General features: G+C 42.7%; 1 protein-coding gene and 1 long non-coding RNA gene across 2 annotated transcripts in view; both read right to left on the bottom strand.

Annotated features, from left to right (window-relative positions):
• Nucleotides 1–25,732, bottom strand: part of LOC135901949 (kielin/chordin-like protein) — a 158,452-nt gene that overhangs the window by 60,185 nt on the left and 72,535 nt on the right. The gene's annotated exons all lie outside the window — the stretch shown is intronic.
• On the bottom strand, nucleotides 17,695–24,746 carry LOC135901951 (uncharacterized). Its single transcript, XR_010564330.1, has 4 exons — nucleotides 24,382–24,746; nucleotides 21,495–21,592; nucleotides 18,546–18,637; nucleotides 17,695–17,742 (listed from the first exon to the last, which is right to left on the bottom strand). It is a non-coding gene; the product is annotated as an uncharacterized lncRNA (long non-coding RNA).

Below are 25,732 nucleotides of genomic sequence, written 5' to 3'. Positions count from 1 at the left end.
TTCACTGCGCTGTCAGTGAACAAGCTGTTGTCGTTAGGTTGTCGCCATCATTTGTAGCACGGCTTTCATGGCGTTGACCCTCACAATGACAGCTAGCTCTTCGCTGTCAAATATTAACAGACGAATTGTTGCCGTCGCTTCAGTTGTACCACCGTCATCGTCATCGTAATTACAAACGTCCTCTTCGTGATGTCATTGTCCCCATGGCGCTATCCCTCCTGCGGGAGAAATGGCTGAGGATTATATGCCTACCTCTTTTTTTTTTAACTTTCCTCCTGCGCTAAGCTGCAAGGCTTGTATGTCAATTTGCCCTGAGCGCTCTCATGTGTCCTGCAACTGGTTTTTTTTGTCCTTCAAGTCCTCGTGTGGCGTCAGTAGGCGGATTTTTGTATGTGAGATTCACGCAGACGTGTCCGCATTACGGCCAGTGAACATGTCCACCCTTCCTGATTGCATGTCGAAACTAGGGTATGCGGTGTTCGGGTGCACTCCCCATGCCGAACACCCCAAACACTACCGGGCACCGAGTGCGGGAGTCCCTGTACCCATGCTATATAAATATATATATATATATATATATATATATATATATATTTTGCGGTGGGTGCCAGCGGCGAGTTTCGAATTGTCCACCTTCTGCAGCCGTGGTGGACGTCCTGTACACTAGGCCACGGCTGCAGTTGAGATTTACAGTCAATAAGTATGTTGGGGTATGGTACGTTGAGGTATGGAGTTAAATAAGGCGAAAACTGTACTCATTCGGATTACTAGAAAAAAACCACCCAGTTATTTATGCGTTACATTACTATACATCAGCGAAAAGTCCTATTGCAGAAATTGAGAAGTACAGGTATCTAGGCATTATGCTGACCAATGAACTTACCTGCTCTACACATATCCTTGACACCACAGCATCCGCTTTAAGAAAGCTGCGGGTCATTAAAAGAAAACTGAAAGATGCACCCATCAGTTTATAATGCCTGTGTAAGGTAGAAGCTTGAAGATGCCGCAGTGGTATGGCAGCCAAATTTTAGTAAGGATATTAAACAATTGGAGCGCGGTCATAGCAAAGCTGTTTGGTTTATTCATGGGAAATATAACATGGAAGACACGCCAACTACTTTAGTGCTACAAAACAACATTCAAACATTGGAAACACCCAGAAAGATGGGCCGTTTAACACTTCTTCCTAAGTACATTTCTGGGCAACTCAATGTAACTTTACCCGTTTGTCTGAATCTGACTTCTACCAGAAGCACCAGACATACTGAGCAACATTCGTTAACTCCAATTTTTCCCAGGACCAACACGTACAAGTACAGCTTCTTTCCGAGAACCATACAAGAGTGGATTTCTCTTTCGGACAGCATCATTGGTTCCGATAACATTGCAAAAGAGCTGGAACGTACTTTCATGTAGTTATTGTATTTCCGAAGTTTTTTTTCTTGTTTTTGTTCTTGTATTGTCAGACTTTTCATTTGTCATGCATTGTCTGTTACTCGCTTGTCATTTAGTTTACAAACCCTCCTGCTTGGGCCAGAACAATGCTCTGCAGTAGGTGTAAAGAAATAAATAAAAATAAGTATCGTGTAGAACGACTTTGACGTAGCACCGCAAAGTCATGTTGTTGAAGTTCAAAGAATGACTCTGGTGTGATGCATTATCATAACCGCATTCTTTGCCAGCGACTTCAGTAAGGTCACGAGCATCTTGTCAAGAAAAGTGGTATACACACACTCCAGTGCTCACGAGTGACAGCCTTTCACATCTGACACTTAGCAGCTAGCGTGCGAGAAAACGCACGGTTGAGCCGCGTTTGTTAAAAAAAAGATATTTGTAATAACAATACAATACTGCCTAGCATTCATGTGTAACACCACAAAACAAAATTCAACAAACAAGTCTGAGCATACGGCACCCTTTATCATCTTCTACGTAGATCACACATAAAAACTAAACAGAAGAAGGCGATTGTACACTGCGGCCATTCCTTCTTGCCGCATCGTCTTTCTGCGCTATGCGTAGAGCATGCATCACCAACTCTCCCAACCCATCAACCTAGCAAGCATTAATCTATCCGTGTGTCTGATTACTTCACCATAACCTCAATTAGGCACACGAAGTTTCTTTGTCTTGGAGGCTTGCAGCTAAAGCCGCCTTCACATTTTTCACAATCTGGGCACGGAGAGTGACAAACGACGAGCAAGAAACGTGACCCGAGTGTCATTATTCAGCAGCCAGAGCATATGCTTGACATTTGCTTCGCCTGTGCACAGTGAGTGCGTCATAGGATCAATATACTCAGAAAGGTCACGATGAAGTTCATGTACTGAAGACCTACACTCGGCAGAGAACAACGCTCTATCCATGAATTTCTTGCAAGATAGTTTGCTATGCAATTTTCTTTTTCTCTCTGATCCCATTTTGAGCAAATTCTAAGACTTAACTAATGAAAAACCTTTCCTGTGTTTTCTGCTCGGCCATATCTTGTACATTTATTGCCTCGTCAATTGAGCAATAAACATCAGAAGTTCAGTTACTGAACCGTTCGCTTTGGGATTTTTGTCCGTTTTTTAATTACAACTGCATTTTTATGTCAAGGTAGTGTAGAAACCTACTGTTATCAGGGCTGGTGTAGAGTCTATTCTCAACAAAAACGCACTTCTTAGAGGGACCTAAAGTTAAGCAATAGAAGTAACATTATCATGAGGCATGACGATTGTCGTGAGCTGCCCTTCAAGTACGTCACATACGGCCTTTGTGATTACATCCCGTGGAGACAAAGCTTGGCCGACTTTCATCATCACACAAAAAACAAAACGCCATTTAACGAAGCACCGCACTTTTGCCATTTTGCTCAAATTCTTCGAGCCAGAGGTCTTTCACTTTGAACGTACCTAATACCATTAAGCAGGTTCGAAACATCACTGTTGTTTATTGTGAATTCTAAAAACCTGAAGAGCGTGATTTGAGGCAACCTTATAAGTGCCAATTTTTTATTGCCTTAAGCAAAATCTAAAATAAATGTGCTACGCAAGAAAATAAACTTCTTTAACAATACTACAGCTGGCTTTGTATGATGTTTTATGACGACAAAAACATTGTCTGAGAAGGTTCACTTTACTCGTGACTCGAAAGCATCAAGGTTTTCTGTATCGAAATTAAATATTGACGTGACCATTATCTCAATATTTGCATCAATAAATATAACGCAAGTCAAATACCGCTGAATGCGTAAATGAAATAGTTCATTTAACAGCTTTCTTTAAGTGAGGCTGCGTAGCAGAAAAAAAATATTACACTTAGAAAGAGAGAGAGAGATACTCTTTATTAGAACAACAGATTTCTTACAACCGCTGGCATGCTACTCGGCGTAGGGATGGGGAATGGGATTAAAGGATTCCAGAGCACAGTGCGGAAAAATTTTTAAAAAGAATAAAAATAAATATAAAATGAACAAGTGGGCCTGATACTAATACTTACTGGTGAGATGGCGGGTAAACTTAGGCTTTTCTATACGAAATGTTGAATCTTTAAAGCTTTCCCATTAGACCAATTTCTGGCCGATATTCGAGCAGTAAATCTGAAACCAGCCACTGTTTGTAGGGCCGCGAATTGAACCTAACATGCTGGGTCCCGTTATCTGATCATGGCAAATAATTTCCATTTGTCGCTCAAAAATTGTCTCTCGTCGCGTTGCGGGGGAAATTGAAATAACATGTGCGCCACTGTCTGTAAGCTGCCACAGTTATCATAGTAGGGATTAGTAGGGATACCCTGTACGGCACAGATAATTGTTAGTGTACGCCATGTTCAGTCGAAGACGTAGGTACCATTTCTCTGAATGTCGACGTAGTAGGCATGTAATTTTCGATCTCACTTCTCAATCAATATAACGCGGAAAGCTGTCTTGGTGAAGCGGCAGATTCCAGAGGCGGTCTTTTTCTTGATAGGCATAATATTTTGCCATGTTCGAAGCGTCGGCTTAGGTAAAAAAATATTCTTGTGAAATTTCGGTATTGCAGTCTATTTCGGACAACTTCATCCCCACTTTCGTTTCCGGAAATACCCACATGGCCAGGTATCCACAAGAACACGGTGCAATACCCAGCAATCTTGGCCTTGCGGTGAAATACACAGACTCCTCCGTAATGTCATAAAGCTCAGCTTACGTAGGTTATGTCGCTCGCTCAAGGCGAAACGAGAATCCTTGCCCTGTAGAGAGCAGAAAAAAATATGCACCATGCGCGGCGCTGAGTTGTAGAGCCATCCGCCAAATGTACGTTGCGGTTGCGTATACTCTGTGCACATATTCCAAAGCTGTCTGATAGGTCGCTACTTGGGGCATTTCCTTTATTGCGCTGATTTCAGGGATATATGGCATCATTTCCAGTGGCGACAGTGCCCAGAGTGATATGCTTCGTGACATAACTTGAGATGCCTGAGCAGGAATCGACACTCAGCAACAAGCACGCGGTACACGATTGCAGGTACTCGGAAACTCGACGTGTGTGGAGCCTACGGGTGCACGTAACATTGTCCAGGACATTTCAAGTTTGTAAGACATGCGAGGTATAGCAATGCCACTTTGATAAATGAGAGTGTGCGAGGTCACCCGTTACGTACGCGTACGCCGGCCATAGAGCAACACCATGCAAAAGAAAGGGAACTGTTGTTGAACAAGATCCCCCACTTGCACTCACGAAAGGAGCAGTGAAGTATACACAAACACACCCAGCCCATGCGGAGTGAGCTCCTTCCTTTTAAAGTATTATGATATGCTTTATCATAATGTTTATTGGTGAACGCTGTATGAAACAGCAGATTTAATGTGACAGCATTACAGGTGGATTTCCCTCGTTTCGCAAGTGCCACAAATGATGTCATTACCATTCCCTCCATGGATGCTGTTTCTCTTGCACATTCTAAAGTACATTCCTGGAATAGCGTCCAAGAAGAACATGCCTCAAGCAGTTATGTTACACACTGCGCTGACTTCCATGAGCGTGAAGTACTACACTACTAGGCACATATTTGCTTATGATTTTTCTACACAACATAGTTCTTCCTATGGTCTCTTCGTTCCATCCACAGGCCAGACATTTTCTGTGCGTTTAGAGCGAATAACGTCATCTGCATCATCTCAGCTGAATTCGATGGAACAGGCCATAATATACGTACTACGGGAACTTCAAGAGCCCCAAACGCTTTTCACAGGAAATATCAAGATTTCACAGGCTTCAGCAATATGGCCGCCGGTTGCCTCACCTGCTCTAGTAGGCGGCAGCTGGGACTGCCACTCGAGAAGTTTTATGTGACCTCCTTGAGCTACATGCAGCATGCAAGTGCTACATGCAAGGCTACATGTTAGGACACCTGATTCAATACAATGCAACTGCAATGCAAAGTGTGAACGCTCGACACTGAGCGGCGCACCTAATGGCACGATACGGTGCTAATCATGATGATGATGATTTATTGGCATTCCCTTTGAAAAACGGACTGTGACAAACAGTCGCTGGCCTGCTTGATTTATTCAGGTATGCTATACATGCTTTTTTTTCCTTCTAGCACTTTTTGCATACACCTCTCTAATTGTTTTTCTTCCTTAAGCCTTCTCTGAGATATCCACCTTGTACCAGTAGCTATGCAACTGTTGCATGGCGTGCCACCTAGTGCAATAATATGGAACTGCGATACAGAGTGTCCACGTATTGACGCTACATTGCATGCATCTCACATCGCGCAACAAGTGGCACGACTCGGTGATCATGATGATGGTGGTGATGATTTATTGGCATCCCCATTGAGAAATGGTGGTGACCATCACCTAGAGTGCTTGAATTAAACAGGAATGTGATACATGGTTTTAATTATAGTAATTCTTACAAATATCCATAATCTTATTCTTCCTCAAGACTTCCCAACCTACTTTGTCTCGCTGATTCGTTACCTTAAACCGTTTAGCTCTCCGTATATGCAGACGACATTTGCATACGGGCTTCAGGCGTGACACGTGTACAAGTCCGGGCACGACTTCAGAAAGATTCAACGGCTGTGCCAACATAGCTAAGACATGGCCTGGAGCTTTCAGCTGAGAAATGTGCGCTCGTTACTTTTACTCAAAAAGCGATGGCCTGGTATGCTTTGCAGATTGCTGACCAAATTATACGATATAGACAAACGCACCGATTTCTTGACGTCATCATTGATAGAGATTTGATAGAACATGATTTTGATTTTGATTTTGAATGTAAGCATGCATAGACGCTACTCGGCTCGCATCTCACCTCGCAATATAAGTGGTACGATTCAATGTAAAGCTGATAATGATTTATTGGCGTCCCCTTTGAAACGGGGGGCTGACATAGTCACCTAGCCCGCTTGATTTAATCAGGTATAGATGTTTCCTTGTTTTTTCATTCTAGCATTGTTTATATATCTCGTTTATCTTCGTTTTCTTCATCAAGAACGTGTTTCAACAAAGACTGTGTTTTCAGAAATGATTTTTAGCGCAGACGTACTCAACTGCAATACTAGCTAATTAAACCATCGAAACACTAAGCCGCAACTATATATAATTTCTACAGATTACCTTAGGCAGCGGCCACAGCTGTGTAGAAGGGGGTGATTATTAAGTTTATTCATGTCATCGCCATAGGTCATTAGGCACATAAAGCCAACATAGTTATTCGTTACATTGCTGTCTTGCTAAGAGAAACCGCACTACGTAGGATATAGACATGGATTCGTATGCGTTACAACCGCGTGAATCACGTCTTGTAGATGACCTCGTACGCGCTCACTGTGTGCACTTAGCAGGGAAACAAATTACAAATAAAAACCAGCTCCGTTTAGCATTTTAAAGCCGGTTTTCAAGCCCTAGATGATGTCTTGGTTCAGTAGGGCACAGCGAACATGAGGTGCTTACGCGCACAGATATGGGCATCGACGTCACTCTAGAACTCGTACTTAATGCAATGCTGACGTCAGTGTTATTAATGGCAACTGGTTTTATTCACTGGAAATGGCATCCGAATGGACTCGAAGAGGACGAGCACGGAGCATCACAGTAGCGAAATATGCCAAGTAAAATGAAACTATGTACAACAAGTAAATATTATGAAAATGATATGAAATAATATTAAGCAATCAACTTAGGTGATCTCGCATGCTCTCAGTCTCATTCGGACGTGGATGGCATAGAGCATGCTAGCAAAAGGCAGCTGTGAAGTGAAAACTGAATGCTTAACTTTGTCATATGCTATATGGTTATGCAGCTAACTGTAGCAATGAAGCAATCCGCAGCTGTGTTTGCCGCCTGTCTGTTTTCCAGTCACAGTTTCACCGTCACCATATGGTGAAAAAAACCCATGGTGAAGTAGCACCATACAGTGCTACTGTGGATCAAGCTCAAGTCCTGTGGTTCATGTGCGCGCTTCATGTGGCACCGGCTAACAGAAGTTAGCCGGTGCCAACCTCTTTGAGATAATATTCCAATAATGTGGTAATGGCCCCTCCCCCTACCCCCCTCCCACGCTCAGCCCCTTATCCCCTACAGGATTTGTACTGATATGTCCAGTCACCAGTAATTTGTTCATCCAGAAATAACCACATTACGAACGTAGACGGAAAAAAGGGTAAAGGCGCCTACTTCATCAAATGGCTTAGCGAAGCCATCAAGACGTACTTACGTTAAAGAGAAATGAAATAGAAAACTAAATCGCTTTAGCCTGATGAAGTATTCTTTCAAAAATATTTTTCTATTAAATGCGCTAAGGCCAAATTTTTGTTTTACAGGCGCGCACTGATAACCCGGCGCCGGCAGGAAGGTATGACGTCACGGCCGTCTACGCATTTTCTGACATTTGGGCCGTTGCGGCTCACTAAAGGCTCTCAAAATCTGCTAAGTTTAACCTTTCGCTCTCTTAGAATATAGTGCAGTACGTCTTTACTCATAAACATTGCCTGGACTAGAGCTGATGACGTCAAAATGCCTGACATCCCGATAAGCTAGTGCCGGGAGTTCAAGGTGTCGTTGATACTTTTCTTTCGTACTTGCGCCTTTTCTGGTTGACCAGATCTCCTCAGAAAGTGGATTTTCTTTATGGATAATGTCCAAGGATAATGCACTGCACCACAACCTTTAGAAAAGTGTTCCATGACGTCATTCAGTGCCTTATCACTGTTTTCATGTCATTCACTTTGCTCGCGCACTCAGTTCTCTGCCCTTTCCTAGACAAACACCGAAAGCATTTCGGTGGAATGATCGTTTCCTCTAGCTAAAGAATTTGGTGAAGTTGTGTTTCACTCATCTTGACTTGGAAAGGAACAACCCCAAGAAATATCATGTTATCGCCATGTGTAATCTTGGTTCTTTTGTTAGATGTGCCTGTCCTTATAGATAGACACTAGGTAAAATTACACTATGGTTGAAATGACAAAATATGCTAAAGTGACTCCCTGCAAACGATTTAAGTGTCTCCGTCTGGCTTAAAAATGATTTATTAAAGTCAACAAGGCTCATCTAATGTAAGCTAGTCCGGAGTGATCCAGTGCGACTAATCGCTCAACATACCTTCTACGCTAAACCGCTCTCTGCAGAAGGACTCTTTCGTTATGCTATCGCTAGAAAAATTCTGAAAGCTACATCTGTAAGAAAAATGGGTGAACATCCATCTTCTATCAGCACTTCCGTGCGGGACCACTGACTATAGATGGCATGCTCAATGTTACCCAGGTGTAGCATCAGCCGTTAGGTTTTACTCTAAAGCTTTTGATATAGTGCCTACACGTTGTAGCACCGGTTAAAAGGTAAAATTATGGGGTTTCACGTATCAAAACCACGATCTGATTGTGAGGCACGCCGTATTAGGCGACTCCTGAAATTTGGAGCACCTGACGTTCTTTAACATGCACTTAAATCTAAGCACACAGGTGTATTCGCAGCCGTCGTCATTGGATGCACACTGTACTCGTACCATCGGCGTCACTTCTCAAGAAATGGCACCATATCTATGTCATGTCCTCGTCACTATGTCGCCTTTTTCATTACATCAACGTCACTGCATCGTAATCATGCCGCCGTCATTAAACTGTGATCACGCCATCCTTGTCATGCCATCGTCACGCCGTCTTGGACATCGCCAGCCCTGGCGAGCGAGTTCCATAAAGTGGGGTAATCCCGGAGATGGCTTGTGCCACACAGACCTTAAAGGGGTTGGGACACCAAATTCTGAGGCTATAAAAAGCATGTTGTAGGCTGCTTCCGTATGCAAGGACACCCAGAACGAGGTATCGGACGCTGCAAACGTTTCAAAATAATTTTAATTCAGCTCCAAAAAGTCATTAAAAACTCCTTCTCGTAGTCGAGACCCATCGCTAGCGCGGCAGCTACTACGTCACAGAGGAGGAACGAAAATATTGACGTCATAGCACACCAGCACAAAAACGTGACGTATGATGAGTAGCGATGAAATGCCGATTACGGAGCCTGCTGAGCCGAGCGACCGAGCATAGCCTCCACTATGACCGAGCTGCAGGCATATAGAAATCCTTAATGCAAAGAAGGGGTAAGGCGTGCAGACACGGACACAGGAGGAGAGAAGTGGACAACACGAACGCCGCACGGCGGCCCACGAATGGCAAACCTGCGTGCGGCGAGTTGCCGTGCCGACGGGCCTTTGCACGTTTGAGTGTTAAACAGTAGCCGGCCGACTCCGACAGGGACCAGGATATGTGGCGTTCGTGTTGTCCGCTTCTCTCCTCGCATCGTCACATAGTTCGGCAGCTCGGAGCGGTCTCTCCTTCGCTTGGCCTTTCTCAATGTGAAGGCCCGTCCACGTTACCGGCACGGAAACTCGCCGCACGCCGCTTGCCGTTCGCGGGCCCCCGTGCGACGGCGGTTTTGCTCGCGAACGGCGAGATTTCCTAGCCGTAGAGAGCACGGGCCCGGGACACATTTGTGCGGCAGCCGTATGGCGAAGCGGCCAATCAGCGTCCGAGGAGTGGTCACTCTGTGCACCGACGGCAGCTTCACCGCCTCTGATCGTTCGCCGCCGCCGATATCGTGGCTAGGCCTTTTCCGGTTCACTTCGAAGCTAAAGCTTACGGCGCTTCGGAATGAATCACCGACTCTTACAAGCCGCAATATTTTCTTACCGTTGTTGTCGCTCTTCGCAATAATTATAATAATCGCGACATACACTTCGAATCGCCAGTTGACCTCTGCTGGCAGAGCACGCGTATGCGCGAGCAGACGACGCAGCATATTTGTACGTCACTATTTTTTGTGGCCCACGTGACCAAGCCATGTTGCGTTTCCTCCTCTGTGAAGTCATAGCATCCCCCGGAGCCCAGAAACCGAAACCGAAATCGCTCGGTATAATAATGCTATTATTAAATTATTTATCGGATATATATGAATCCCGCTGTGTGTATCGTGTTCCCTGAAGCATGACGCAACGTTTGAATCAACAAACGCATGAACGAAAATTTTGATGTCTCCACCCCTTTAAGCAGCTTGCAATTTAGAATGACAATTACAGATTGTAAATAATTAAAGTTGCTTTCAGCAACACGGTACCTTGCTACACTGCTTGAAAGCTAACCGTATAAAGGTCGACAGTGATCTTGAGATGGGTTCTGTAGGAATTTTAAAGCTTTGGCTCTTTAATCAACACTCTTAACTTTTCCGAAATTTTTAAAATTTGCTTATCGAAACACACATTCAAAGGATTAACAAAATATCAGTGAGTACCCTCTTAGAGAGTTGCTTTACAGCAAATAAAGCAGTCAAGAAATCTTAATCTTTGAGTTATCAAGATGTGTCCGCAGAAGGCGAATTTCCAGGATCCCACCAGTTTCGAGATATTTCCCAAAATGAGAGACGAAATACGTGCTACTGCATGTACTGTTACTGTTAATACGTTAACTTTAGAGCCAGGCTGCCGAAAACCAGCACGGAAATGTGTAATTACGACGCACTAGATAGTGCCAGTGACCGCATCTCTGTTCCCCGTAGTGGACCCGGCCCAGGACGTAACACGTAACAATTATGTGTACTCGGCTAATAGGCATCACTAAAGTACACGGACTTACTAAGAGAGTAGCCAGGTGCGCCGTTTAGTCTGCAGGTTTACCAAACGTTCCCTTAAACCAATTTCCAAAGTGCGTGCAATTTGCTTACTTTGCTTCTAATCAAATAAACCACACCTTAGGGAGTCCACATGCTCCCTATCATACTCGAGCTCATTGCGCCGTCTTGTGTCAAACTACAGAGCTTGCGGGCAGATAGCTGCTTGTCTAACCGAAAGACGGCAGCAGAAGCACGCGCATAGTAGGGAACGTCCATTACATGCGTATACGCCAACGCCCTGATTTTCTTTCCTTAGGTGTATTGCAGGAGCTTAACGAGGATTTTTTTTTTGGGGGGGGGGGGCGGGAGGATAGGAGGGGACGTTAAGGCTCTAACATGCTCCATTAAGTTTCCCTGTAATTCCGCTGCAATTGACTTATATTACCTGTGTGGCCAATATTCATCTGATATCATTGCATTGCAAGAAACCTGGTTATCAGCAGAAAAGACATTTCATCTAAGAAATTACCGCACATTTCGCTTGGACCGTCCCTTTCGTGATGGTGGCTTAGCTATCTTTATCTCTTCAAAAATTGTGCACAGGGCTAAAACGGCTTACCAGCTTACCACTTTAGAAACCGGAATTCTAGATATAGACATCTCTATTCCAAGCCTCATCCCACTCAGTTTAGTTAATGTTTATTTCCTCGGAGGTATTCTGAATACGAGTGCCCTAGATACAGTAATTATGCCCTGCAGAAAATAAATCAGTTTTGCCAGAGACTTTAGCTCCCACCATACTTCGTGTTGGTAGAAGACCGATTCGAGTGGTAAACATTTGTGGGATTGGGCTGCTAACGATATTTCATCATGCATTACCCACACGACCACCGACACTAATTAGTAGTAAGTCCCTTTCCGCAATAGATCTCACCTTCGCTAGTCCTAATTTGTCTATCTCCTCATGATCTGCTATAAACTCGGGCACAAGTAGTGACCATCTTTCTATTCTTTTTGAGCTCGTATCGCCATTTAATCAGATTTCTACGTATTCAAATACTTTTGTTAATTTCAGCACATTCAAAAAGTCTCACACACGGCTTTATCGAATCATCAATCGAATAATGAAGAGCGAAAAGCAATAAATTTATGGTCCGTTTTAAAACAATTCGTAAAAGAATCTCAATTCACTGTTCACTCCACTAAAAGCAGGTCTTTTAATCCTTGGTGGAATGCAGAGTGCTCACGCCATTACAGAATAAGAAAAGCAGCATTGCAAAAACTACTTCATAACCAGTGGCCCAGCAATTGGAGGACTATAAGTTCGCGAGAGCGACATTGAAGAGAACAGTTGTAAATGCTAATGACTACTTTGATTGTGAGCACTTCGAATTTCTTTCAATGGACACCAACAAAAAATCACTTTTTCTATTTCTGAGGAATAAAAAGCTCTTTACGCTACGAATAAACGCTGACTCTGTGGTTCGAACACCACGTGAATTGGCCAAATTATTGGAAGACACTGCTAAAGGTCTAGAATGTCGGTTTAAGTCGATTTTGCTCAATCACGCTACGCCGCCTACTAAAGGTGAAGGCTTCGAAGAAGTGCCGATTTCAGAGCTGGAAAATGTAATAAACCAGCTGCCTAATTCAGAACCAGGCCCCGATGACACTGCTACGACAATAATAAAAACTTATTTTAAGATATCACCGCAGGCATTACTTACCATGGTAAACCATTCTATTAAAACTTTGTGGATTCCCCCGGAATGGAGACTTGCAAAAATTATCCCATTATTAAAAAAGCAAGCTGCCGGTTATGAATTAGATAACATTAGGCGATTATCTCTTACATCTAATGTAGTAAAACTCGTCGAAAGAATCTTACACGACCGCATAGATAATTGGCTGATAAGAAACATGATTTTGAGCCCATGCCGAATTAGTTTCAGACATTTGGTGTGCCCACGTCGACCTAGAAAATCGCATTCAACTAGCTCGATGTCAGAAAAATATGCAGCCTTAGTCACTTTGGATATCACTAAGGTGTATGACAGCGTAGAACATGTTAAGCCTAATAAACGCGCTTCAGAACTTTGGTCTGCCAGAATACTTTCTCGCGTGAGTTTATTAATTTTTATATGGCAGGGAATTGTACTGCTCACTACGCGAATTGTCTTCAGCATCTTATCAACCGTCAAGAGTTCTACCACAGTGATCAGTCCTATCTCCCTTGTTGTTTAATGTTTTACTGAGTACTGTACCTTTGCGACATGATGTGCATGTGTACTCATACGCCGACAGCATTGCATTTTTTGCTGCATGGGTAGACTTACATGCTCTGTATCAAACTCTGCAGTCTTATATAAACCGCCTAGAAATGTGGCTTGATGGAAATAACCTTTCTCTTAGTATCAGAAAAAGTGCCGTTTTAGTTTTCTCTCAAAGCATTCCTGCGCAAATTTCGATTCTCATTGGAGAAGGCAGTATCCAACAGGTGAATTCACTTAAATATCTGGGAGTAATGTAAACCGAAAAGCTTAACTGAAGTCCGTATATAGAGCATATTACCTCAAAGGGAGATCGCGCAGTAGGAATGCTGCGTATACTAAGCAGCAATCGAACAAGGTTGCGTCGGCATGTTCTCATTATGATCTACTGCATGCATGTTCGCCCGATAATGGAGCTTGGCTGCGTTTTGTTTTCTGGCGGACCTGCATACAAAATTCAGTCTTTGATTCTATTAGAACTAGAGGCATTATGTTTATGTCTTGGGCTTCTCAAATTTGTCACTAATGATATCTTATATAAAGAAACACGCCTGCCTTCTCTTCTCATGCGGTTTCACATCCTAATAGTACAAACTTTTCTAAAGATATTTGCATCACCACAGAGGCGATTACAATATGTTTTCGTAAGTGAACCCGTCTCATTCTTCAACTGTTAGTGATATCGCTCACGTTGCCCTGAAATTCTTTTCGCTAAAAAACTATTGGACCCATTAAACGTTCACCTATATGAGGTGGTCTGGCTAAATTTCTCGGTTCCAGATGCTAAAATTGAATTTGATGATATTTTTCAAAATAATGCTAAACGTCTTCCCCGTCAATATCTGAATAGTATTCTGGCAGACCATGTTGCACACCTGTATACAAGACCGTTATAGCAACTGATGCTTTCGTCTGAAGAAAATGCGGGTGTAGGCATTGTATAGCCACACCTAAATTGGTATTTTTCGATTCAGCTACCTTACTTTACGCCTACCTTTCAGGCGGAATTATTGGTCATTGTCTTAGCTTTACGCAAATTACTGCCATCTCTGTCATCAGCCATAATGTTAACTGATTGCCTTTCTGTCTGTTCATCACTATACCACACCCAAATTGTCAGATTCATTAAAAACATATTATTCTCTTTTCCCAAGACTTTAACGTCTCGTTTGTTGAGTGTGGGTGCCAGATCACAAAGGCCTAGTCTAAAACGAATATGCAGATACACTCGCGGTAGCATCTCACGATGGTCCTGTAATCCCCGTTTTACTTTCGTCAGCTTTCCCCACTGCGGCGCGATGGAGAAAATATACTACTACAAATAAGTTCGGGCAATCATCATTGGCAGCACCTGATTTCCCCCATCTAAGTTTTCCTTGGAACAACAAATGGTACTCCTCTAGAAAAATTGAAGTGATGATTACAAGACTACGGTGCCGAGTCCTCCCCACCGCCTGTACATTTACCTCCACAGGTCTGGTCTGGCAAAATCGTTCTTTGTGCCCTTTATGCTATGAGAGTGCAATAAAAGAAAACAATCTAATCTTAGCCTAAGGGTTAAAAGCACACGGCTGCTGTGTTCTACGGCCGTGGTTCGATTTCCCCATCGGCCATACATCTTTTTTTTTCTTCAAGCGAGGCTAGACAAGAGCCTACCTACCTACCGCAAAGTTGCCAAGGATGAGGCAAAGAATGCTTCGCATTAGAACAGCACGTATGAGAGTTCCAACTTAGCATCTTCCCTTCTAAAACGTCCCGCTCACAAAATTCCTAGTCCATGACACCAGTGACGCGCAAGAGTTAAGACTGGGTTTTGCCCCGGTATTGATCAATGATCAATATATCCTCCGCAGATTTTGATGTCTGAAAAGGCTGAATAAAGCGCGGTTAGCTTATTGCAAAGCCCGTAGTTGCGTTTTTTATTTGCTGGAATGGACTTCCCGCTGTGCCTTAGTTCAACAAAGCAGTTACTAAAAAATTATTAGTACATCAAGCCGGTAATAACCAAAATGAAACTTTATTTGTCTAAAAATGTAATCTCCATGAGCAAACACACGCTCAAACAAATTATTTTTTTCTTGATTTGTAATTGTGTTTGTACATTACATGGTTAACAAGATATATTGCAATTTATAAAATTAGACGTACCGCCTTTATTTGACGATTACTGTAGCGCATAACAATAAACCAAGCTATCGGAAAAAAAAGAAACATTGACGAAAGCTTAAGGCTGGCAACGCTGTCTTGTTATCCTCTTCTTTCAGGAATTACGATGATTAAATCCGCTTCTAATTTTTCAACCTGCACAAACTTTCGAAATGCCGCAGCATGCCGGATATGGCGCGCATTTGTCCACTTGAGAAGCACTGCATTTCGTGTCCGTGTACGTTTGGCACCTGTCAAATATGTGACAATTATTAAAACACGCCCAAAAGCATTGAATAGCCAATCAAAACGCTACTCTAATTTGACTTAATAAGCAGTACGGCACATTCCGAAGTAGCCGGCTATGTTTTTTTTTTCATTTCAATCTGTATAATAATCAGAGTCATTCATATCTATCGATCCAGGGGTTTCAGTAGTAGTGAACGCAGGCCGTAGAATCTTATTGCCATAGAAATTACGCGGACAACCCAGGCGATTTGGCGTCATTAATAGGCTCCGTCATTGGCCACCCGCACCACCGTCTCCGTGCCGTCCCTGCTACAATGGCGCGTCGGTGCTGCCTACGCGCGGAATGGTTAGGAGGTCTGCAGAGAAGCGAGATACGCTCATACGACTATATCAAAGAACCAGGGCACCGTTCAGGTTTTCGCTGCTGACATGAGCACAGTGCGCACAAACTAAATTTCCTGCTCTGCGGCTGTGTCCATACCACACTCTAGTGCTTAAAGAGACGGTGTACTTCCAGCTACAAACACTGTCAGCTACGCCTGGTAGCTGCGACGGCTGCGGTTGAATTGCGCAGCAACACTTGCCTTTCAACGCGATAGCGTTAAGGAGCCCGTGTCACAGAACATGTCCTGCGACGGCGTCCAGCGTCTGGCGTCATACATCGCTTCGGCAAGAATATTTTCTAACTACACATACCCAGGCGACATGTGACGCAAGAAATTTACTGACCTAATTAAATTTCTCAAGCTGTAATGCGTGGAAAGATCGTAAAGTACGACTTCCACGCAACCTACAGACGTGATGGCTCTCGGATTGTAATTTGAATTTACGAGAAAACATAATTCTGTTCCGCGAAAACTCCAAAAAACCCCTTTTGCAGCGTATCTGCAATTCACAGACCGGAGACCGCGTCCGCCATTTGCGCACACCGGAGCAACAATATCTCAGAGTCCACGGAGCAGCGCGATCGCTTCGTTCAAAGACTTCCAGATGGCACTCGCCTCCTCCGCAACGCGGCCCCTGCAAGAGGTCGCGTTTCGACCGGAAATCCCGCCTTCGTGAATAGTGTTCACATTCCGGTTGCATACGCTGCAGTAGCCGGGAAGCGTGAGAAGCAGTCAGGGATCTTAGAATGACATCGTGTTCAACTCTTAAAGTTGAAGCTTAAGTGTCCTCCAAGTTTTGTGCTGTTGTCCTGCAAAAATATCAAACCCGCGTATTGTTGAACATCGTTTTATGAGCTTCAGTGCAATGCCAAACTTGACTGTAGCTTTCAATGCTTCTCCCTTCGCACGAAATTGCTCACTTCATTTTATTATCAATCAGTACAATCTCAGCATATCTGTATAACAAGATGAAAAATTTGCATGATTATTCTAGAAGTTCTTAGAACTCCGTTTTTGCAGCCCATTTGCATGTCATCAATGGAGTACCATGGTAAGAATATTCGCAGCGTGCGCTCCATTTCATTTTGTCTTAGCTTAAACAAAACTAAATGGTCATGGCCTAACTACACCCATGCAGCTGTTATTGCAGTATTGAAGGTTACAGTTACTTTACTAGCATTCGAGTTTTATCCAACTCGCTGTTTCATAGGGATCTCACTGCTTGGCTTTGTAATGTTTCTTCAGTAATTGCTTGTCCAGTAATGTACAGAAAAAATGGAGCTATCACTTCTTGATATATTTCAAATATTCACTATCCGCGCTAAACTTTTTTTGAAATCTGAAGTTATTAAGCGGATTGAAAGACATTCACTTCAGTATTTCAATAATGAGTGATTTTCTGCAACCAACTAAACTTTCTGCCCTCATGGACGTTTTTTCTATAGCACCAAAATATCCAAGGCAAATGTTTAATTGCATATTTTCAGATGAGAGCGCGTTACTTACGTTTGTGTAACAAGTATTCCATTCTTGCAAATGTACCTCACGCATGGCTCCCTCAAGCTGATATCATCTCCATTCTTCAACAGCCTGCCATCGCTTGTGAGACACATGTCTGCATATTGAACTTCGGGTTATTTTCAGTTTGTGCTTTCAATCAGCCAGTGATTTACAACAGAGGGAAGAAAAAGTGCCTAAGTATGTTTGTGTCCCTTTGTGACGCCCGGCATTTATCTCTTGGTAAAACGTTTTTGAAGGCAATATTTCACCAGATGGCACTTTTCAAATTTTGTTAAATGACATTTCAACACAATATTTTTAACTCCACAAATTTTTATGTTCGAAATTTTCACGACAAGAAGCGATTTCTTTGTCTCTTGTAGCTGTGTCAATATTTTTTCACCGGAAATTATTTTTTTTTCTAGAAGTCGCCTCTGAAAGGTGCCGCAATTCCGCCCCGGGTAAGTGACTTGAAGTAGTATTACATCGTGCGAAATATCACAATGTTCAGTAGAATAATGACAAGCTGTTCCCATTTTGTTTTATTCAGTCATAATGAATATTATAATGCAGTTACAGAATCGAAGAGGACAAATTGTGAAGCCACGTTCCTTTAGAGGAAATATTCATGTTAGTACCAGTTTTCAGTATTCTATCCTCAGACAGTGGTCTCATGAACTACATAAGCGTTTCCTTTCATAAATCATCAAAAGCTTGCCAGACACTTCACAACAAAGCTAACCGTTCATCAAACAATCTGAGGAAGCTATGAAATCTTCATGTGTCTATTTTAACATAGTTTACACTTCATGCTTACATTTTAAAAGTAAACGTGACAGGATATGAGATTAGTGTGACAACATTGAGCTTTCCACAACTGTTATCTATGGAAACTATTGTATTATTGCGAGGACTCACATGTCTTCATGTTGCAAGTAGTATTGCAGCAAAATGGCAAACTTTTCGTCCCCTTTGAGCTTAGAGAGCAGCCTTGCGGAGTTTCTCCACACCTAAAACGAGCCAGGATGGTTTTAATGGTTTCCTTTCTTCAGGTCAAATATTCCAAAGTGTAGTCCTTTACGATATCAAGGGACAGTGCTCTTCATTCGAAAGTGACCATACACCATACATAAACCTTAATGGGCAAAACACCGCCAAACGCCTTCCGTTGTCACAGAGCTGCCAGCGCTGACAGTTGCTTTCACTTAAATATTGAAGCAGCAATTGAGCTCCTGTACCATAGTCACAGACTCACGTGCTGCCCCATTATCTCTGAAATTCCCACGTGCCAACAATCTATAACAACTGCTCACGCGCCGAAGCCTGAGGTATCCAGAAGAGCTTTCCTCGGCAGTGGCAGCCTTCTGATTACTGTGTGGCGGGTAAGGCACTCGCAGACTGCGCGGTTTGTTCAGCACACAACACTACAGATATATTTTGATACTTTTGTCTGCAAATCATGGACAAGCTCTGATGCCATGTCTTGCATGGTGCACGCAGCGTGCGGTCTGGACTGATTCGGCGATGCAGTACAAGATCCCCTCGCACACGATTACGTGTGTGAGTGTAGCATGTCACGTGGCCCTAAGAGGAAGCTTTAACTTGCCCCCAACTTTGGCACCGCTTATTCAAATACACCTAAAAGAGAGCAACGCTTTTTCTGAAACAACCGCTGGGCCGATTTTAATGAAATTGGCGCCATTTGAGAGAAAATTTTATATTCTTGCGACCGTTGGAAGCGGTATCTTGATTTATAGCTACATTTTTTACAAGAACTTTATATATTTGTGTGTTTAAAGAAATAGAATCCCTTACCTTACAAATTTGTCCATCTGCATCAAAACATATCGCCGTTCTGCCAATTGCATCCATCAGAAAATACAAAGCAGACAAATTTGACATATTCATTTATTTCTTACTTGAGTTCGTTACGATGTTCACAAAAGAATCGCGAAAGTACTATTCTCATATTAGTAATGTATTTGACAACCCTGTATCATACACCCAATTTGTCCGTTTTAGCTGTGCTATTAAATGCAATTTACAGACTTGTGATATCGGTTTTTATTGCTGAGTTACACTTCATTTTAAAAAACGTGTACAACCTTTGGGTTGTATTTTTTCCCCAAACAATAATCGTAATCTGTATTTCCCGCATTTCTTTTCTTTAACGCTGCGAGCACGGTACTACCTAGTCACGAACGGCTTCCGCGTTATAAGCTTGACACATCATTCTCGACCAGAATGTAGCGAGCGCCGAATTTTCAAGATAGGAAACGCAAGCAAGGCAGATGGTAATTATTGTTTGGGTCAAAATAAGCCCCAGAGAGGGTAAACTGTCTTTAGAGAGTTTCGTTTTCTAAACATTTGCAATTCTTTACAATATTGAGCAAAAGTTTAACAGGCAAAACAAAAATTACGGCTCCAAAAGCAACTACATTCTAACTTTTGCGTTTAAATGCAACAAAACTGGTCAAATTTCGTGCAGCTTCTGATAAAAATTATTTCTCCTTTCCCATGTATTTAGATAAGAGCCCCCCAGCTAAAGCTGCCTCTTAAAAGGTGCGACAGGGCATGTCTATGCCATATTCCTCTAAGCGAGGCAAAAAATATTTCTGAGTAAAAACCAAACAGATAACGTCACCACTTATGCCCTACGTGCAAAGTACGAGAAGATGTCGCCAACCTAATCTGCGCCTGCGGGCTGTATACACTACAATGCACGACCCTAATGTCCCCACTCGAAATTCACCAAATGTCATCTCATGAACCAAGACGCTTCCTTGGCCCATGAACTATATATTTGCCTTTGCATATTTTGCAACGAACGCGCTTTTCTGTTTTCTTAGACAGCTTAGCTTAGTGCGATGCGTTGTTTTGCGTATAGTATACGTCTTTGTTGTGAACTGCACACATCCTTTCCTTTTTCATCCTACTCATATCGAGAAGCATGCCATGTATACTGCCAGGCAAACAACTCCAGGATCCATGAACTCTCTCTATCTCTCTCTACCTTTCTCTCCCCTAACTAAATGCTAGGAAGAGAAACCTGGATATGGCGAGTTAATTTGGAATAAACAGCTAAATGATAGATGTGCACATCAATTGAAGATGTTCCATTCGTGATTGTGAGCATCTATGCCAAGATACGTTTGTGTTATATTTACAAACGCAGTATTTCTTGAGTTATTAATAACCACGCCGTGATATGGGCTCTAGAAGCGCTACTGGGTCCTAACTTTCTTTGGCACAGGATCCTGACACAGAACCTGGATGCTGACGCGATTCTGGAACATGTTTTTATTGCTGAGCGCTTTAAAGTGCTTGCTCTTCGTATTAACTTGAAGTAAGTAATACGGTAATTTTCCACTTACAATGCTCACAACGAAAAGAAGAAATCGTCTTAGTCAAGTCACCTGCCATACTTCGTGCTTTTCCTGGCATAATTACTGCCTTTCCGAAGTTTCATTATACTACACTGATATCATTGTCGACATCTCTATGCTTTAGGAAGGCTTCTGGGTTTCTATTATACTCGGGTAGGCAAGATACTAGAGCTCAAGGGTATAGCTTTTGGTAATATTACAACTTCATTGCAGTAGAACTTTCGTTTTAAGAGCATGCGCACCTAAAGAAAATACAAAACTAAAGTTAAACGTGCATTCGACAAATAAAAATGTTTATGCTGACGTATCGCCATCTATCCGGGTGTCTTCTTGCCAATTTTCGTACGAAATGTTGGCCATGGTTGAAAGATTGAAAAGAAGCTCAAGAAGCTCATTGAAAGCATGGGTATAAACGTAATCTTTTTCCAGTCTACCCACTTGTTACAATGGCGCCGCTTTAAACATTAACGAACTTCGTTACCACCACAACGCTGGTGTCAGCATAACAACTCCATCGTTCACATTTATCTGCTACGTCCACGCTCAAAGGAAACGTTTTCCCCTGGTAGGTGCAATTCCCTGCAAAAAAAAATATTTAGAGTATTTACATACGTATATGATATAAATACAACGCTACTATAATTAATACTTTTCGCGCATATCCTGTTATATAGCTCATGTGAAATAGATTCTCGAAGGCAATGTCTCCCCTCTTTAGCAGGACATTTATTATGCTCGTTACGCTTGCTCTTTAATAACGTGGAATATAATCGACATCAAGTTCTGGCCGTAATATGCGGAATAACGTTTTCCTAAGTAATCATGTTGTAATCGGTTGGACAAGGGTTATTGATATCGCAGGGAGAGAGAGGCCTTCGTCCTGCAGCTAGTTGACTAAAAATAGGCTGATGACCATGACTGTGCATATGTGCTTTACGTGTTTCATCTGATTTAAGCCGAGACGTCATAAAACAAGGATAATGTATATTAGGACGTTTTAATATACCATAGAGTAGTAGACACCATACTAGGCAAGTTCGGCAAAACTTTTCGGCAGTCTCCCTGTTATCCAACTAGATTTATCACACTAAATACATTGTAATGAGAACTAGTATGTATAATATTCAGTCGCACTTCTTTAGTTTGGTCAGCCAAATAAACAAATTCGCTGTAATTTCTGACAACAATTATTTACCTATATTACCTTGCTAACTAACGTGAAGGTTAAACACGGCCTAAAAAGCAAGGGAGGTTTATGCTTGCGATTATGCCATGTGCTCTCGCAGAACAGCAGGTTTGAATTCAATCTTTTCCCTTATAAGTGAATACTGATATCGACCAGGTGCCACTGAGTATAGTCTTCTGCTAGAATCGTCTACGACTTGCGTCTTCGCAAAGGAACGCAGATTTCCAGGCAATAGCGCTTACATCGCAACGCGGTGACGCCATCAACAGGGACAATTTTCATGTTTAAGAACGTCAAGGCTTCATTCGAGGACAGGAAGAAAAGCACAATGATGAGCGTTCCATCTGCTAGCATGGTGCAAGGTTATTTCTATCTGAAAGACATTATGAAATAGCTCGTTACTGCAGCGAATAAAACGTTAATCTACTGCGTTGTTGCATAGAACTGCTCAGTGACAGGAGCACTGCATTTTTAATCGCTACCCTGCAATATGCATTGCAAAAGAACTTTTGAGTAAGTTATGGTCAAACATATAATTATCGGTAAGTTTATCGAAGAAATTTGCAGTCAATGATGATGCGTGTTCACAGACAAGGCGCATTCGACAAACAGGCTCACTGTTTGCTGTTGATACATAGTAGAGCAGCAATGATACTCGCACGTAGAAGAAAACAAAATAGAGGGCGAACAATACACTCGTGTATTCCCTCGCCGAATTGCGACAATATAGAGACGCACTCAGAGATGCATTCCAGTCCGACCCATTATGTCCACTGCTCGGACTACCAGATTGATTGTTGGGCCATTTGGGGCATGATGTTGCGTCGTTAAGAGGAATAAGGGCTGGAAGAAACAATGTGGATGAATGTCTATCCAGTCCACCTCGTCGCATTCTGCCCTTATTCCGTTCAGTGACACAGCCGCAAGAACTACCAAGCCGTCAGGCTCGAGAACTTCAGCTCCCTGCACGCCACAAACATTTAACAGCAGCACAACGGCTTTCCCCCATCAGGTCTTGTGTGCAGAGAAAACAGACGCTAGACAGATCGACTGTCATAAGAAAAACGACGAGAGGTTCTTGTGCTCGCGGAGCCAACCGATTTGCAACTCAGCACCTAGTATATCTGCGCGTGCAAATGCACTCTAAACGTTATACTTGTGTCACTTACACGTAACATTATTAATAACGAGCAGGCTATCTATTTAGTCACCCAAGACAAGCATACTGTCTCCTTATCAGCCATCACGCAGTATGGCTCTTTCCCCGGCGACTTGGAAAATGTTTTTTTATGGCCCCTTCACTGTCTTGCTCATTGTGAGCGCTCTGTCAATGAGGATCATCAGGCTTCTAACATTTCTCCTTCATGACGCCACACCATCCTCGTTTGTCCAAAAGATGAGCATGTCCCCGTGGTCTTCCAAACAGGCTCTAAAGCAGAATATTAAATCAAGCGAGATTGAAAGATAAGGCTTCTGTAACAACAAATTTGTCAATCATACGAAGATATCTTTTTTAACCGCCATAATGATGAAAATGAAAAACAAATTGAAGTGGCACAACCTCTTGCAGACTATGCTACATCTCCTGTGATGACAACACTGGCCGATTCAGAAAGAGCCTGATAGAGAGAGCGCAAGTGGAGATTACGCGACTCGTCCATTTTGGAGTGGGTGATTGAAATTGAGTAGCAGCAGCAGGGCCTTCGGTGGCAATTTTCTGTGCAACAAAGCGTCATATTCACACACAAAAAACAACGATATATTTCTAGACAAATAGTCTGTGATAAAGCTTGACACATTATTTACCTTTAGTGTCCTCTTAACGAAGCTGTCTCTCATTGATTTGAATTCTGATGGTACGCTTTTTGCTTCCAATTAATACTGTACAAAGCTCTTGAAGTGTAGCCAAGCAGCCTGAATACTGCTGTGACTAGCTCTGGCACGACATAGAGAAACTGGATACACAACAGGAGCCACAAACTAACATTTCAAAGCCTAAAATTTAGTGATAAGGGACGTCGGATCATACAACAGGACACATGAAGCACATAGAGGCCAAACCTTACAAACAACGCAAGCTGTAAACATAAGTATTTGGACAAACAGGCTAGCTTAATATGCTATGGCCGTCAATTGAGAAGATGGTGTTGCTTCCCGAATGCAGCGTTCAGGTGGGGCTGACCTTGACCCTGCATAGGTTATTTCCTCCGTGCCCCTCGGGAAGGCTGGTAAATGACACGCCTTACAAGAGCCGCTTGAAAAGGACGGATGCCGCGGAATACAAGCAGATCGTCGTCACGCTTGTCAAGATTTATACAGGCGGGGGACGGCGGCGCATTGCTACAACACAGTACCCGGGTATGGGATCGTGAAGGTCAAACCGATGTACTGCCGGTAAGGCTCTCCGCGGTCAAGCATTAACACAGCTGTCCACTGACATTGCCGTAACACGGCTAGACAAGCATCTTAACTACACTGACGACCCAATAATGTCCACTCCATCACCTGCATCCTTTTGTTGATTTTCTTTGCCTTCGCTCTCCCCTTTTCTCTCCCTGCACATAACTTCTGTTCTCAGCCAGCAACCTTTCACGTGGCGTTTCCACGGTTCTTTCTTCTATCGCTTGCGTTGTCACTCGTGACGACCATGTTGAAATATCTTGCCACAGAACACCGAGAATGATGGAAGAGGAAAGCGCGCACTGCAGTCAATGGCTGCATGTGGAAATTTCATTCACGCGGAAATAATTAGGACAAACGGTCTTTTTAGTATATTATGGGTGTGGAGTTGCAAATTATTAGTCCTGCTCTCACCTCTGGTCGATGCCTGGGTAACACATTTTTGCGCCGGCTAAATGTCTAAATGTCTAAATGTCCTGATCCGTATTAACAATTATGCAGTAGTCGCTTGGTGTTCCGGCTGTAGTTCAGTTATTTCTAACATTGTCGCCAGACGATATGGCCCATAGACAATAGTGTTTCTGGCATTAAAGTGAATATCCTTTCTTAGTACAGTGTTCACAGCATGGGTTGCCGCTAGATCCTCGCATATGAAGAAGAGGAATATTCCAGGAGGATTTCTTAGGCAGGTTGGTGCTTAGTAGTTTGGCGCTTCACTGTCATCTTTTTTCTCCGCCATTATCACGAAATGTATTTCGCACAACATTCAAGTATACCTAGAAAAAGACGTATTGTTCTTGAAGAATGACCTTGTCATAAAATACTTAATTCAAGCAAGAATAATTTTGCAGCGATGAACCATTATGACATAGCATGTTTGTTGTTTGCATAGCCCCACAGAATTATCGCTGAGAGGCTATAATTCTGGCCCATGTGCGCAAAATATTTTTCCGCTAGAACTGTTCTTCAGAAAAAATTTAAGCTAATTCCGATGTTGAAAATATTATTAGCGGAGGCAGCTAGCCAATGGCAAAGAACACTTACGTAAAAATAGCTTTGTGAATTCGGCCCTTGATTTATTGTCATATCTTTTTCTGTCGTGGTCTACATAAAGTTTGTGAAAGTACTCGTTG

The sequence above is a fragment of the Dermacentor albipictus genome, chromosome 9, assembly GCF_038994185.2.
Source record: "Dermacentor albipictus isolate Rhodes 1998 colony chromosome 9, USDA_Dalb.pri_finalv2, whole genome shotgun sequence".
Lineage (NCBI taxonomy): Eukaryota > Metazoa > Arthropoda > Arachnida > Ixodida > Ixodidae > Dermacentor > Dermacentor albipictus.
The sequence above is the reverse complement of the archived record's forward strand: the minus strand, read 5'-3'. Positions and strand labels throughout refer to the sequence as shown.